Raw genomic sequence first — 16,200 nt, forward strand, 5'->3', positions numbered from 1 at the left:
TTTTTTGTATATTCATGTTTAATTTGGAAACAAATTTCCTAAAGAATTACTCTATTAGGAAAAGTTCACAGATTTTTTAGCCATGTGCAAGGCTGGCCATATCCTAAAATTTTCATTTATCTGTAATAATTTCTTGAAGTGTCTTTCACATTTACAAGTATGAGTATGCAAGAAAAATTTATATATATTATGCAAAACCAAAATCCAGCCTGTGCTGGTGCGGTATGCAAATTTGTTCACGATTATACATGTATTGCCCATAATTAGTCCTTATTTAGTCATTTTGTTTTTTTCTTGTTTATGCATATGTTTTGTATCCAGTTCCGTATGTGGAATGTTTATATGCAATAAAGTGTTTATCTTTTATCTTTATCTTTCACTTGCCCACAAAAACATTAACCAGTCCCAAAACGTAAGCAGTTTAAATCAAAATTTAAACTGTACGTGTCAAACAATTTTACTTCATACAAAGCATTTGTAAGCCCTGTATTACTAAATATGTTTATTTCCCTTAATTTGTGAATGTAGTAAAAAAAACCCAAAAAACAAATTGCTATCGGAATGAAGGAAAATTGGATATGAGGTTATGATTTTTTTATTTTTTTATTTTAACCCTTTACTTTAAAATGATCATAGAAAATATGCTACTTTGAGTTAATGATTTCACAGTCAAAAACATTAATTACGTTTTGTTTGTTTGTTTGGTGGGGTTTTTTTTTGGGGGGAGGGGTCATAATGGACGAGTGTACCGAAGAGATGTATATTTTTTTAAATATTAAAAATAAAGTATAACTCTCTATTTTTCAGTATAAATTTTACATGTAGAATGCAGGACATTGCATTTTAGGACATTTAATTTTCAAAATTTTCAGGGGCAGTATACCCTCGGTTTTGACGCACTTGATGTGAATCCGACACACACTCAGTCAGAGACTGCTTAGAACCGTTACAAATTTTCCTACACATGCGCCTACTCATTGTTCTTTAACATTTAGTCAATTAAATATTAATTTGCAATACATTTAATACGTTCATATAATTGGGAAACAAATGCGAAAATGTGCAGATGGACAACCTAATTTTGAATTTGTAATACGAAACACTACTACCATAGTGAACAACCAACAGTGGTGGAAATTCCCTGACCTCGTTTTACGTCACACGTGAGTTGCACGAGCTCACATAGATAAAGCAAAAACTAACTTTACAAGGAGTCTACTTATCCATTTTAGTAACGTGCTGGATCGTAATGTTCTAACAGTTTTTTCTCGATTCTTCAACGTTCTTGGCCATTTACTTTACGGACACCATCATGGAATACCATGATTTATGAATAAAGGCCTAATTTCTTGAAGTTAAATGCCTTCAAATAGGACAGGGTTTATTCAAGGACATGGGCTTACTTTCGGTCAAATACGGTATTTGATATAATAATCATGAGAAACGAATGTATGATTTCATGATTTTACTAACACGCTACTGAAAACTATATTTCCGTGAAATCCAGGGGCCACACACACACACACACACACGTACACTGTACATAGGGGATGGATGGATATATGGATGGATGGATGGAGGGAGAGAGGGGTGCAGTTATAGTTTTCTTATTTACACACAACCAATCGAGACCTGTGAACAGTCTCACAGTCTTGGCAAAGCTTTGAAATGGACAATGCTTTTGCTGCAGACTATGCAAATGTATAAAAGGAATAAAGAGGCAGTTTGTGTTCGGAAATTTCGGTTGCCTGCTGGACGACTGAAATGTAAATTTCACTCGTCCGAGCAAATTTTTACTCGTCTGGGGCGAGCGAATGGGTACTTTTAGCCAGCCCTGATATGTATGTTAACATTGTCATTCATAGGATTCTATTTGGTATAGTACAACCGTTGGTTTGTGTTCATATTGATAAGATAATGCATACCTTTAATTCCTGTTGCCATTATTTCCTTTTTGTCTATCAAATGCATGTATGTATTGTAACAAGAACCCTAAATAGTGAAATTAGTGTCTTGGGTTTTTTATTTTATAAAATATAAGACTGGTTAGATGGAGAACATCTTGTTTTGTCATGTTGAAAAATCATGTGAAACACAATACACAATGCAATTTTAATTGTGTCATCTTTGAATAAGGTTAAGTGTGCAATGCTGGCAGGTTTTGGAATGTTGTGGTGGAGAAGGGTGACCAGATGACATCAGATGTTTCGCATTGAAAACCAGCTGGTGTAGTGGGGATGTACACAGTGGACTGGTCTAGGAAAAGAAGCTGACAATACCACACTTGTTGTAATATCTGGCTGCTTCTCCTGAAATGTTTTCAGAAGTGAATATGCTGGAAAATATGCCACATTTGTTTGTCCTTCTACTGGAAGTGAGAAGAATGTGTGTATGTGTGGCCTGAGGATGAACACTGAGAAATGCATTGAAGGACTTGCAGTGTTTGCATACACGTTTGACGTCTGCTCCACACAGACAGATGCAGCGAGGCATCTGTCAATCTTAACTCTAACATGGTCACATTATTATACATGTTATCTAGCTTATTAGTCTCCTGCCAGTACAACCAGCCAGTAATGTTATGGCCCTTCAACTTAGAAGATGCATCAATTTGTTTACCTGACTTGTTTTACCAATGCCTCAAGATATTTTGTGTATAGTTTCAACCATGTTTATGTTCACATTGCCAAGCATGGAATTCTATTTGGTATAGTACAACCTTGACTACTTTGGTTTGTGTGCATATTGATAATATAATACAGTAAAACCCTTCAAAACCGGACCCTCAATAAACCGGAATTCCCTCAAAACCGGACGTTTTACACGGTCCCGTGATTTGCGTATCTTTTAACACTAAAATTTACCCCTCTAAACCGGAAACTCCTCTAAACTGCACCGGATGAAATTATCTGGTCCCATTGTGTTCCTTTAATGCAATTTTTACCTCAGAAGACCGGACGGTCACAACAACGTCATTCATTACTACATTACTTATACTTTGAATACCCACTCAGCCGATAACGTGATTGTGTACGCATCTTTCAGTGTCACTGTTGTGCAGTTGACAAATACCAATTAAAGGATTAATTAACAGCTATGATGTTTAAATAACTGGAGGAAACACATGTACTCCCTTTATTCTGAGCTCGATTGTTACAAAGTTAGATTAACTTACATATTTGATTGAGCTCCTTTTCATAGCCTACATGTACTTAGAAAACTTGTCAACAGTGTTTCATTTTAGTATCTACTTTGGACATGTCGGAACGTCCAGCGAAATGCCGCCATGTTGTATTATCGCTTGATGATAAACTTAAAATAATTCGAAAGTTCAAAAGTGTTTTTTTGGCAGTTTTATTAGTTACTATATCAATACTGAAACTTCAGTAAACTGGATACCCCTCAAAACCGGACCTTTTTCTTGGTCCCATGGCTGTCCGGTTTTGAGGGGTTTCACTGTACATACCTTTAATTCCTGTTGCCATTATTTCCATTTTGTCTATCAAATGTGTGAACTGAAACAAGAACCCTAAATAGTGAAAAGTGTTATTGTTTTTTGTGTGTGCATATATATTACTAATATTACTGTTACAGATCAAGTTTCACTTTCATGGCAATTTACTCATTTTTATAAACTTATGACCTTTGAATTTACAAAATATGAAAAATTTGTTGGGCCCAGTAGGGAACATGTATTGTTTTAGCAGTACTCTCAGACTGCTTGTTTCATGTGCACTTGTTTATACCAAATACACTGTTAGTTTTAAAGTATATATTGATGAATGAATACATTTGATAAACAGTGAAACCCCTCCAAACCAGATAGCCATGGACCAAGTAAAAAGTATTGTTTTAAAAGTATCTGATTGACAGATTATGTTCCATACTGATAATTAAAAAGGGATAATTAAAAATTCCGAAAATGTTTAATATTATTATCATATGTTTCAATAAATATTTACGAATGGTGACCCGACTACGGTCCGAAATATATTCCACTAAATTAACATGTTAATATTGTTATCATCCATCATCAAACTATGGACACTGTATTCAAAGTAATGTGTTTTGCTCTCTCTCTATATCTATACCTGGTATCTGACAATATGAGAAGTAAATTTTCAAAAAAATTCTTTTCAAAAATCAACATTGGCAGTGTTTTTGCCCATACATTTATATGAATACAAGCTGAGAATTTTACTCATTTGGAGTAAAGTTTGTGCTGTGTTTCAATAAAAGTAGCAGGCACGTATGAACCAGACGGATAGTGGGAGGGCTGTGCCCCTTACTTGTGGTCCAAGACATTCACTTTGCTATACTCTACTATAGTGTATATCCCAAACACATAGTCTATAGTTGCTATTAGAAACATACTTATCTGCCCTTGATTTGCATGTACGCTAAGCAGCCCAAACATGCACAAAATTACTCCAGTGGCTTGCAACAAAGGCTCTTTGTACTATTGAATCGTGAAGTAGTCGTCGACTTGTTCTTTTATTTTTTGATGTTAATAAAGTTTCCTATTTCTATTATTGTTTGTCAGAGTGTGTGTAATCTCCTTCTTTTACAGAAAATGTACAATATGAGACATTGAGCAATTTTGGTATCGTGACCACAAAACCGCGGAGTTGTCATAACTTTGTTACGTGCACATGGCTGTAACCATCCAGTAGATAGTACAACTTTGTACTGTCACAGCTTATAACCATGCTCATTAAACCAGGCCCTGGTGTGCATCATCTGCTTGTACATGTATTTAACACTATTTGTACAATGATATGTTCTGTGGTCTGAAATCAACATTTTATAAATTTGTACGGAAAACGGGTAGCAGGCTGTCCAGCATTGACTATTGATCAACACCACTGATTTCACATCTTTTAATTGATTTACCCCTTTTATTATAATTTATTGACTGCAGCAATGGTTATAATAAAGTAAATTGAGAATCCAAGCAGTGACCAAACTACAATATAATTGAGCACACGGTTGGTAATTAAACATGATGTAACGCCCTATGGGTAGTGTCATGGGGTGTGGTACAAAACATTTGGAAGGATAGAGACCTGACAAAGTTATGATCAGGTTGATCGGCTTCTGTTTGTGTGTATGCTTGCATGTGTTAATCTTGTATTTGTTACTGAACAAACAAAATGGCCACAAATAATGTTGGTTTAAAATCATATTTCTACTAGGGAAAGTTGCACACCTATGATAAAAGTGTTTTTATTTTTTTAACTGTTTGCATGTGCATCACCATTTATATTTTTACACTCTTATTCTTATTGTTTTGCTCCTGATTGGCAATAAAATGGTCACATGTATGTTTCACAAATAGATCTGAACAACTGGGCCACTTTTTATTGTAGGAATAACCTAAAATCCATTTGTATGTTTCAGTGTTGAAAGTTGAACCTGTAAACTGAGACAGTTCTAATGGGTTTCCCATTTGGTGTGGTATTTAAGCTGCACACTTCCTATGATGTGTGGTACACCTCATGTTAGAAGTGTAAGATAATTATAACAAAAAACAAAGAGTCACTTGTCAAACAGAAGGCTGGCTGTAAGTTACTGATGTAAAACATGTAAATATATTTACATCTGTGTTAATTTACATGTTACACAGAAAAGGAAAGAAGTCTTTTAACAAAGTTGTCTAGGTGTAGGCCTACAGGTACAATACTTTAATTTTTGACAGAATATTTTTATTAGATTTGTATAAATGTACAGTTATGTACAGTTATTTTAAAATTAATTGTTATTATTGTAACGTGTTGTTTATAATAATGTGGCCAGTTTAAATTGAAGTATACGAAAAGGCATTGTGGCAGTTTGCCTCATTAAATTCAAGCTGTGTTAATTCTGTGAAATGATAAATGGTATATCAATAAACAAAATTAATGTTGTTACAGCTGAAAATGAGAATTGCGTTTCTTTTGGTGTTCGTACACATGGAAACTGACTAACTGTTTATTGCTTGTGCTCTATGACTAATTTTATCAAAAACTAAATACATTTTAAAGTTTTCATCTGAGACTAGGCAAGCTGAAGATCACGCTCCTGAAAACAGTTTGTTTTGTTTAATGGCACTACTAAAGCAGATTGATTGATTTTTATCCTGCAACCACTGATGCTATTGGCCGATTATGATGATTAACGCAAAGTTGGGGGTGGGCTTATTTACGAATAAGGGCCTAATTTCTTAAATGCTATCAAAACGGAGGGGGGCTTATTCAAAGACATGGGCTAATTTCCGGTCATATACGGTACTAACAGATTATGACTTTTAACGTAGCACATGTGACATCACATGTATAGCTACATTACAAAATCATTCATTTGACCATTTGAAGTAATAGCTTTACCCTTAATTTTTATGGACTGCAGAATAAAAATAATAACTAGTTAATAACGTAGGATATTGGCTTTATCCTGTGAAGATAAGAATGGGAAATTCCACACGGCTTGCCTACATCATTAACTAGTTATTCTCTATACCATTGGCTATTGAATGCCAAACGTTTGTTAATTCTGACATATAGACTTCGAGAGGAAACCCGCTACATTTTTCCATTAGTAGTAAAGGACCTTTTATATACACCATCCCACAGCACATACCACAGCCTTTGATATATACCAGTTGTGATGCACTGGCTGGAACGAGAAATGACCCATTGGGCCTACTGATGGGGACTGATCTCAGACCGACTGCACATTAAGTGAGCGCTTTACCACTGGGCTACTTGTATGTCCCACCCCCTCAGTCTCCTGAAAGTGTGCCAGGCAAGGAGTGACACACTGGGCTACTTGTATGTCCCACCCCCTCAGTCTACTGAAAGTGTGCCAGGCAAGGAGTGACACACTGGGCTACTTGTATGTCCCACCCCCTCAGTCTACTGAAAGTGTGCCAGGCAAGGAGTGACACACTGGCCTACTTGTATGTCCCACCCCCTCAGTCTACTGAAAGTGTGCCAGGCAAGGAATGACACACTCTGCTACTTGTATGTCCCACCCCCTCAGTCTCCTGAAAGTGTGCCAGGCAAGTAGTGACACACTGGGCTACTTGTATGTCCCACCCCCTCAGTCTCCTGAAAGTGTGCCAGGCAAGTAGTGACACACTGGGCTACTTGTATGTCCCACCCCCTCAGTCTCCTGAAAGTGTGCCAGGCAAGGAGTGACACACTGGGCTACTTGTATGTCCCACCCCCTCAGTCTCCTGAAAGTGTGCCAGGCAAGGAGTGACACACTGGGCTACTTGTATGTCCCACCCCCTCAGTCTCCTGAAAGTGTGCCAGGCAAGGAGTGACACACTGGGCTACTTGTATGTCCCATCCCCCTCAGTCTACTGAAAGTGTGCCAGGCAAGGAGTGACACACTGGGCTACTTGTATGTCCCACCCCCTCAGTCTACTGAAAGTGTGCCAGGCAAGGAATGACACACTGGGCTACTTGTATGTCCCACCCCCTCAGTCTCCTGAAAGTGTGCCAGGCAAGTAGTGACACACTGGGCTACTTGTATGTCCCACCCCCTCAGTCTACTGAAAGTGTGCCAGGCAAGGAGTGACACACTGGGCTACTTGTATGTCCCACCCCCTCAGTCTCCTGAAAGTGTGCCAGGCAAGTAGTGACACACTGGGCTACTTGTATGTCCCACCCCCCTCAGTCTACTGAAAGTGTGCCAGGCAAGTAGTGACACAAAGTTTGAAATAAAACTTATAAAAATTTCTATATTGTGAGGTGATCAGTTTGTCTCTCCTTTAGAAGACCTTCCAGGTGAATGTGAAGGGAATTGAGCAAGATCGAGTTAATGCTTGCCTTTCCTGGTGAAGACTATTTTCAGCAATGTACTGATATTAAACATTCCTTTTCTTGGTTTTCTAGTGTGTAGCATATACCAAAAAATGTCTCATCCCCCATTCACTCCAACCACCTAAAACATGTTTTATTAGTGATGGTAGGCCTAATTTCTTCAGCTGTCTTGTGGGTGAACTGTTCTTGCTGTATGCTCTTTTGTGACTGGTTCATATTCCGGTTATAAAAGCACCAGTCTTTTCACACCATGTGGAGGTAATTAGTACGTTTTACACAAAATCTTTTATCTAGTTTTGGCTAGGATTTCAGTTCCAGCTTATATTGGCAGGTCAGGCAGTGAAAAAATATCTAAATCATTCACAGTTTTCTGGAAAAATGCTTAGCCAAAACTTTCCCACACTTTTCTTGAAACATGTACATTTTGTAGTTTATTTTTGTGTTGCCTGTAAAAGAGACTGCCAGGTGTTAAAATTGTCTGATATTGATCTTCTCTTATAAAGACTTTATAATTTTGTAGATTTATTATTTTTATTATTATATACATATAGCTATTGAATGTACTATTTTAAAAATATTTTTTAGTAAAATTTTGTTATTTATCAGTGTCTATTTTTTAAATGTATTTATTTACCAGTTTACTCCTAGTTTATTGCCCTATATTTCAGTAGATAAACGATTCATTTAATTATGATTTATATTCACATAAAGTTCATGCATACTGTCCCAGGCAAACCTCAGCATTGTGACCAGGTTACAGAAATAACTTCTACAAGTTGGTATAGTGCAATTTGTCATATTTCCCGGGAGTTGAAACGGTATTGAAAATATGAATCCGACATCTACATTTTACCAGTGTTAAGTCTGATGTCCATTATAAAGACCACACGAGCAAATGAGTGTTGACAAAATGAACAACTATTAATTGCCTGGATGTGGAATTCTGTCCATGAGCAGTCTCCATTTTAACCCATTCTCATTTAGTACATGTCATATCTAGCTGTCCCAATGCGCTCCATAATTAATATATCAATATATACATATATATCGTATTTCCATACACACTGATATTTTGTTGTATTTTCTTAGACATTTTTTGTTGCTTCTATCTTAAAATATGCTAAGATGTTGTTAAACTACCATTTCTTTCCTTGCCTTTCCAATTGCTGTGTTTTATTACTAAACAGTATGTTGATGTGTCATTCAAAGTTGTTGGTTCTGGTTATTGTAAAAGATTAAGTTTGATGTCCATCATAAAGAACACACAAGCAAATGAGTGTTGATAAATTAATTGCCTGGATGTGGAATTCATATTCCATTTTAACTTGTCTCTGGGAGTGGGTTAATCATTTACTTAATCATTTAATGTATTCATTATATGTATTTATAATTTATTACGTTCATTAACTACACTATTGTCATGTTAAAAGATTTACTGTTGATATATGTATTTAGACTTATTGCCACCATACCACACTTACCAGTCACTACCATCAAGACTTATTTCACAATATTTGTATTTTACCATTCACAACTTCCCACTAAGACTAATCTCTCTTGTGGTCTGTAAGTAGTGACTTAGTATCTGTGTAATGTTAAGCATGCTGACCACTCAGTATCTCTGTAATGTGGGGCATGCTGGTTAAACCTGAAGGCAAATTTTCATTTGGCTGCTTCATGGGATATAACTGGGCTTATCCCAGTTTTTGTGGTCCTGTATTTCCAGTAAGAATTGGGCCTCTGGAGGAGTCCATTATGTAGGGGTGATGAGTTTTGTGTACTGGGCGATCAATACCAGTATTTAGATATGATTGCCCTGCACCGTGGAGCTTATAACTGTCAGGGCTGTAAAATTAGATGTATTTACTGTAATCAGTGTAAATAAAAGTGTATGTTATTGGAGTGAAGGGCCTGTGCACCAGCTGTCCTGGTTTATATACATGTATGTGCCTGCTGAACAGAGAACTACTTGAATTCACTACACAAATGTAAGGATTGTGTGCATTCCATCACAGATCCTTGTGAGGCATTCTCGTTGGAAATACTTTCTTGCGGTGTTGGAGAGCTCATTGCTATTGTGTTTTAATCTGTTTGGTGTGTGCGTGTTCTTACTACAGATTCTAGGTATTACTTAAGGGGCAGCTGCATAGTAAGCTGTAAATGACAGGTGAAAAAACTAGTATTTCTGAGATATGTCTGCAGGTATTTGATCCATGTCATCTTTGAGTGCACATCCTTGGATCACTGACTGGTGTACATGCGACTGTGTGGTTGTATTGTTGGAGAACAGCCTCGCTCAAGCAATTGTAGAGGAGGAAGTGTAAATATGTAATGAAGAAATAGGTATTTTTATATACTACATGTAGCTGAAGTGGTGGTATACATTTAAAAACTGAATTTGGAAATTACTGTGTTCTTAATATATATTATTGCTGCCATTTAAAAGTCCCCTGTCATATAGTAACAGCATGATATAGAAATAACAATTTGGATAATACAAGAAACCTTCCCTACAATTAAAAGTATATGTGTATGTAAGTTCAAATAATGTGTTACTGTAAGAAGCTGGGGTCCGTCATCTGATGCAGACATCACAGTTGTGACAGCCAGAAAGGAGGCCTTAAATTGCGCAGTAGTTCATACTAATACTGTTTACCACCAGCTTCTCATTGCTGCATGGGTAAGTTGCTCAATATTATTATAACTAATAATTCGTACAATATCCTTAACATAATTATCATTTTTTCTGATGATATTTTTTACCTTCCAATTTGTAAAATGTAATACATTTTTTAATTGAAGTACCATAACTCTAGTAATATTTATTTGATAATTTCTTGAAATACTGATTTGATTCTCATATTATTGAATTGCACCTTTGAATAAAATGCTATTTGTAACAGCATTGTTGCAGTTACATTATTACATGTTAATGAGTCTTAACTGTCCTTTACATTTTACTTTATTTGAGTACAAACCTCTAGTGTTATATTTTAAAAGCCATCATTGGGTTCTTCTTCCTGAGACTATCCAGTGTTCTTGAGAAATGCATTGTTTTATTCAAGGCATTAAGTTTTCAGTTGTATTGATTTTTGGTCTCAAACATTTTAGCCAGACAAGGAACTAAAATTCCCAAGATACATGCATCTATGAAGTGTTCTCTCTCTCTGCCTCTCAAAGCTTTTAACATTTATATGCTTAAAGATGACTTGATTTTCATCTCTGGAGAATATTGCATTTAGAATCTCACAGATAAAATAGAATGAGTCTTTACAGAAAATACAATGTACATAATGTACACTACACATACATGTAACAGTTGTTATACCGTCGCAAGCAACTGTATTGAGTAGACTTGGATCAAGTAATTTACAGTCTATATTATAGACATTAAATTACTTTAATTCTCATAAGGGTCTCAACTTTGAGGCAAATAAAATACTGACATACCTGTGTACATGAACATTGTTTCCATTGAAATTACATCACTTAAAAAATGTTTCCATTTCTTTCTTTCTTATAATGGGGTGTCATTAACATTCATTCATTCATTTATTCTGTCTTATTAATATCCACCATTCCCAATAGTATTTATACATCATACTCATGATACTGTAAGTGGTTTAAAGCTGCAGATCCTAGTTTCACCCATAAGAATGATTCAACACTAAGTTTTGTTAATCTGCAAACCTTTGGGTGAAGTTACAATATATAATAGATTTTTTTATTTCAGACGAGAGATCCATAGAACATATATAAACATCACATACAAAACTGATTACATAATATGCAGCAGCTTGTGCCAGCGATTTACACATATAGTGAAACAAGAGTTACACATTGAAATGGTGATCTACCCTTAAAAAGTAGACTAGGGCTCTTCTCCATATAACCCTTACTTTTCAGAGATAATGTGCTTTTAAAAATATGAAAGGATCAACCTTATTTTGCATCATGCAACATCAGTCACCCAACTTAACTGGCTGATTGACTGATACCATCTAAACGTTCAAAGAGTTGATCAACCAGCCTATATTGTGGGCAGACCAGTTGTGCATGTTTTTATTTTGTTTAGTCAAACTTGAATACCTTTATTTAATGATCTGCATTGCACAACATACAGTTTTCTGTTTATAATGGGCATATTCTTGTCGACACACTATAGATCAGAGACACAAATTCAGAGCTACCACACTGCAACCCTTTTACAAGGCATATAATGATAACATTAAATTGGAAAATGAGAAAGTTTAAAGTCCTAGCTCAGTAGCTGGTTCATCCACAACAAAAACCAGATGTTTCTATAATGCTCTTATATAGACTATGTAATTGGGCATTCATACTTGATGCTAAAACTGTTTGGATGATGGTGAATATTGCAGCTGTAAAGATGTGAAAACAGTAGAACTTGGTGTTCTTGTTGAAACATTTTCACACCCTTACAAAATGGGAACAACCAAACCATTTTCAATACAATTTTAAAGCACTCTTAGATGTGAGAGTAAACACTGCTTTTTACTGACTTGAGTGAAACGAAGAAAGGTTATCAAATTACAAAATTACAAACTTTAATTGGAAACTTCAGTTTGTTATCAAATTGTTTTTTAATTCACGAGTTTATAGTTTTGCATGTGGTCCTTTGGCTTCCAATATCAACTTCTTTGCCAAGATATGTATTATGATTTTACTGATAACCAATACAATTTCTAGAACAACACATGTATGTACTTTTATATGTACATGTTGGTTGATACCCATTTTATGTGTTTTGATCCCAGGATAAATAATTTATTACAATTATAGTCTTAGCATTTCAGTCTTTAATAAATGAGGATTCAGACGTGTGTGTGTGTGTGTGTGTGTGTGTGTGTGTGTGTGTGTGTGTGTGTGTGTGTGTGTGTGTGTGTGTGTCTTCCCAACATTTACTTGTCTTTTTTCTTTTTAGTGGTACCATAACTACAAGGAAGATTGTAAAAAAAAGTATTTTTTATTACTGATTTGACAATTTAAAAAAAATCAATAAAAAAATTATCTTTAAAATTTTCCGCCGTTGTTATGGTACTGTGAAAAAAGGAAAAAGACAAGTGCATATTGGAAAGACTGTCACTAACAAAATTCCAGTATGAATCGTCAATATCAAAAACTGACTCAAGGCTTACATTGAATTATAAATGCCATAGCTGCCAAAACCATCAGTGCAAATTACTTTGATAAATTCATTTATTGTTCAAAAGATAAATTTATTTGCAATCACTGTAGACCTTAAAAATATTAATGAACAAAGGTATTTTTCCAAGTAATTTAATATGTTTTAGCTGTTTTGTGTTAAAATTGGTGATATTGGTATAATTTAAGTACATGTAGTTGACAACATATTGTGATAGTGAAAACACAAGCTTATTTAAACTTTACTTTTGTTTGTATTTTGCATTAATAATATGTGTAGGATGTGGAAAAAAGTGAATGTAGCTTTAATTGGAATTCTGTACAACTGTTTCAGTTTAACAAGGTGTTGAAACGGCCATCATCACTAGCAGGAATAAATACCAAGAAGAGGTCAAATTGAATGCCTATCATATGAGTGTTCAGATGACTATAATACACATTTAATATTATATGTACATGGGTTAACGTTTACTTTTTTGTTTGACAGTATGCACTATAAATGAATTATATTTAAAAATGCACTGACTACTAAATATTTCACTGACAAGATGGTTCTGATTGACTGTATGGGACATGCTGCCTATTTCTTTGTAAAGTGGAAATGTTCTTTAGTATTTGAGGAATGTGTGGAGAATACAACAGTGCTGTCATGTTGATGCCGTCTTGTTGATGCCGTTACTGATTGCTTGGTTTGAGAATTCAGACAGCACTGCTTCCACTGGCGTTTCTTACTCATGTAAATTATTTTAACCCTGACACCAGTTATTGATGTATGTAGTGGGAACTGACATTCTGCTGCACAGGTTTATAGATTGCATGTACATGTAGTTCATGGGTATGGTGTGGCATTTAAATTGAAAATATTGCAGAGACTTCCTTTAAAAATACATGTATGTACATTTTTTAGAAAGAAAGAAGAAAAAGTATCGAGATGGGCTTCAATTAAAGCCGCACACCCTAGTTCCATCCAGCGAAAATAAATTATAATTTGGTTAATCTACAAACCTGTAACACACTTAGATCACGTTTTTATCAAATGGAGTGAAAAAGCAGGTTTTATATCGATAAATACCATGGGAATCCCCATGTCCCAATTGCTTGAAATAATTTTGAAAGTTAGTATTCTGATGTCACCGGTAGAAGCACAACAATGCCTACGTCACGACAAATTTCACAGACTAGGGGTGCGTTCGTTTCACCTCTCCTGGACATGTTCCAACTGTTCTGTCCTCGTTGTATCCCCTCTCCAGATATCGTAAGATTTAGCAAAATTATTGGTTTTAAGGGTTTGTAACGTTTTGTATTGAGATACAAGTTTACTTGTCTGAACTTTATTGTTACTGAAAATGTTCACGAACTGTGAAGAAAAATCTCACAAATGAAACACAACAAATCGGATGTTCATTGCGCGAACCGTGCACGAGAAAACAAATCGAACCAAAATGATAACGGTCGCGTGATATACCAACGTCTTTGACATTAAAAATAGATTGGACCTCACTTGTTTTAACGTTTTTTTCTCGACAACACGTTTTGTGAATAAATGCAAAAAATGCATTTCGTGGTTTTACAAACATCAGGATTACCAAAAAGCACTTCAGGTGAATGGAAATGTGTATTCTAAATAATAAAATGTAAGTAAAGTGCAATTTTATTTGTGAAACATGGGGTTTAATAGCGAAAAACAACGCCGTAATGGTTAACAAATAAATGTAACTATTTTGCAACTTCTCTGTTACTGTTATGCCTGTACATTAAAGTGAGAATTGAAATACTATGAAGCATTTGAATTACTGGTAACTCACCTGGTGTCATGAGCAGCTACAATATAGAGATTACCATATGAAATTCCTGTATAAACTTTTAAAAAATGAAAGTGAAAACAGTTATGTCAAAATGGTCACTATTAAAAGACATAGACAGAAGACAACAGAAGTGCTAGCCAAATGCTTTAACAATATCCATTGCACATTGTGTGCATTGTATTTTTCAAATTCATTGTTTAAATCAAGTTTGAATGTCCAGGGCGTTATAATATAGATCTAATTTTGGCAGTGAGGTCTTTTTAGAGTGTTATTTCAGGGTTCGAAACTTGCCAAAAAATATGGTGGCCCAAAAAATAATAATGCATGTTGACAAATTATGGTAAGTGAACCACGAGCAAGATTTTAATGTGGGATATAAATATTAATAGTGTCTCATGTGTTATAGCTCTAAAGAAGATATTATTTGGGCGACTAACACCATTATTTTTTAATATTTAAGTCGCCCAAACAGGACAGGACGTTTCGAGCCCTGTTATTTAATAACTGCTGAAAAAATTGATATGCGTATTCAGAAATGCATTTTAAATTATTTTAATCTAATTTCACTGGTTTTACTCAGAAATATTTTTAGGTCAGCATGTTTGTACTTAATTTTGGGCATGATTATTTTGGCTATACATATTTTGAGTCCAACATTTATCACCTTGATTTTGGTACAATCTAAAGCCCATACTTTAAACTTACAAAATGTTACATGTATGCAGCATGTTTTAAGACTTTATAATTTAATGCTTTGTTGTTTTTTACTGCCCAGCACAGTAAAATGGTGGCAATTTTGCTTTGATTTTTCCCTGATTAGAGGGCAACTCAAGAATTAATATATGACAACAAGAGCAACCTTAAAAACACATGTACCTCTGAGAAGTAATAGTTGTGGAGATGAGCTCTGGTCTATTTTTAAGGATATTTTTCCATTTAAACGTCACATAGTACTCTTGTATTACTCAATTGTAAATTATGTGTTACAGGTTTGTAGAGTCCCCAAACTTAGTATCTATCTCAACAGGCTGAAAATAGGGTCTGTGACTTCAAATTATATAGAAAAGCTGGGTAGGTTAAAAGGCCAATGTAATAATTATAGTTATTAAAGCATGTGGTGCTTTTGATATATTACAGTGATGGAGAAGTTGGGTGGTACATTAAATTGCCAGGCGTGCAATTGACATGCAAATTTAAAATTGATGCATGTGTTACCAAGAGTCCGAAATATTTCTTTTTTGTAGTAGGGTGTGTGTGTAGATGTGGTTGGGTGCGTGTTACCATATCCTGAAAAAGTGTTAATATTAGCTTACAATTTGTAAGTGTTAGAGAGTTGTGCATGTTCAATATCCCTTTACTGTTGGTGTTTAACATAATAATACAGCCAATTCTACATGTGCTATTAACAGCAGTGTAAAAAA

The 16,200-nt window shown here is 35.1% G+C and overlaps 1 protein-coding gene across 9 annotated transcripts in view; it reads left to right on the forward strand.

Annotated features, from left to right (window-relative positions):
• Positions 1-16,200, forward strand: part of LOC121378901 (rap guanine nucleotide exchange factor 6-like) — a 122,073-nt gene that overhangs the window by 34,674 nt on the left and 71,199 nt on the right. Inside the window, exon 1 of one of the 9 annotated variants that reach the window (XM_041507273.1) lies at positions 9,632-10,488. The exons of the other annotated variants lie outside the window; for them this stretch is intronic. The gene's annotated coding sequence lies outside the window, so the exon portion shown is untranslated. Of the gene's footprint in view, positions 1-9,631; positions 10,489-16,200 lie in introns of those variants that run through there. 9 annotated transcript variants of the gene reach the window in all.

Source organism: Gigantopelta aegis, chromosome 8, assembly GCF_016097555.1.
Source record: "Gigantopelta aegis isolate Gae_Host chromosome 8, Gae_host_genome, whole genome shotgun sequence".
NCBI classification, from domain to species: Eukaryota; Metazoa; Mollusca; class Gastropoda; order Neomphalida; family Peltospiridae; genus Gigantopelta; species Gigantopelta aegis.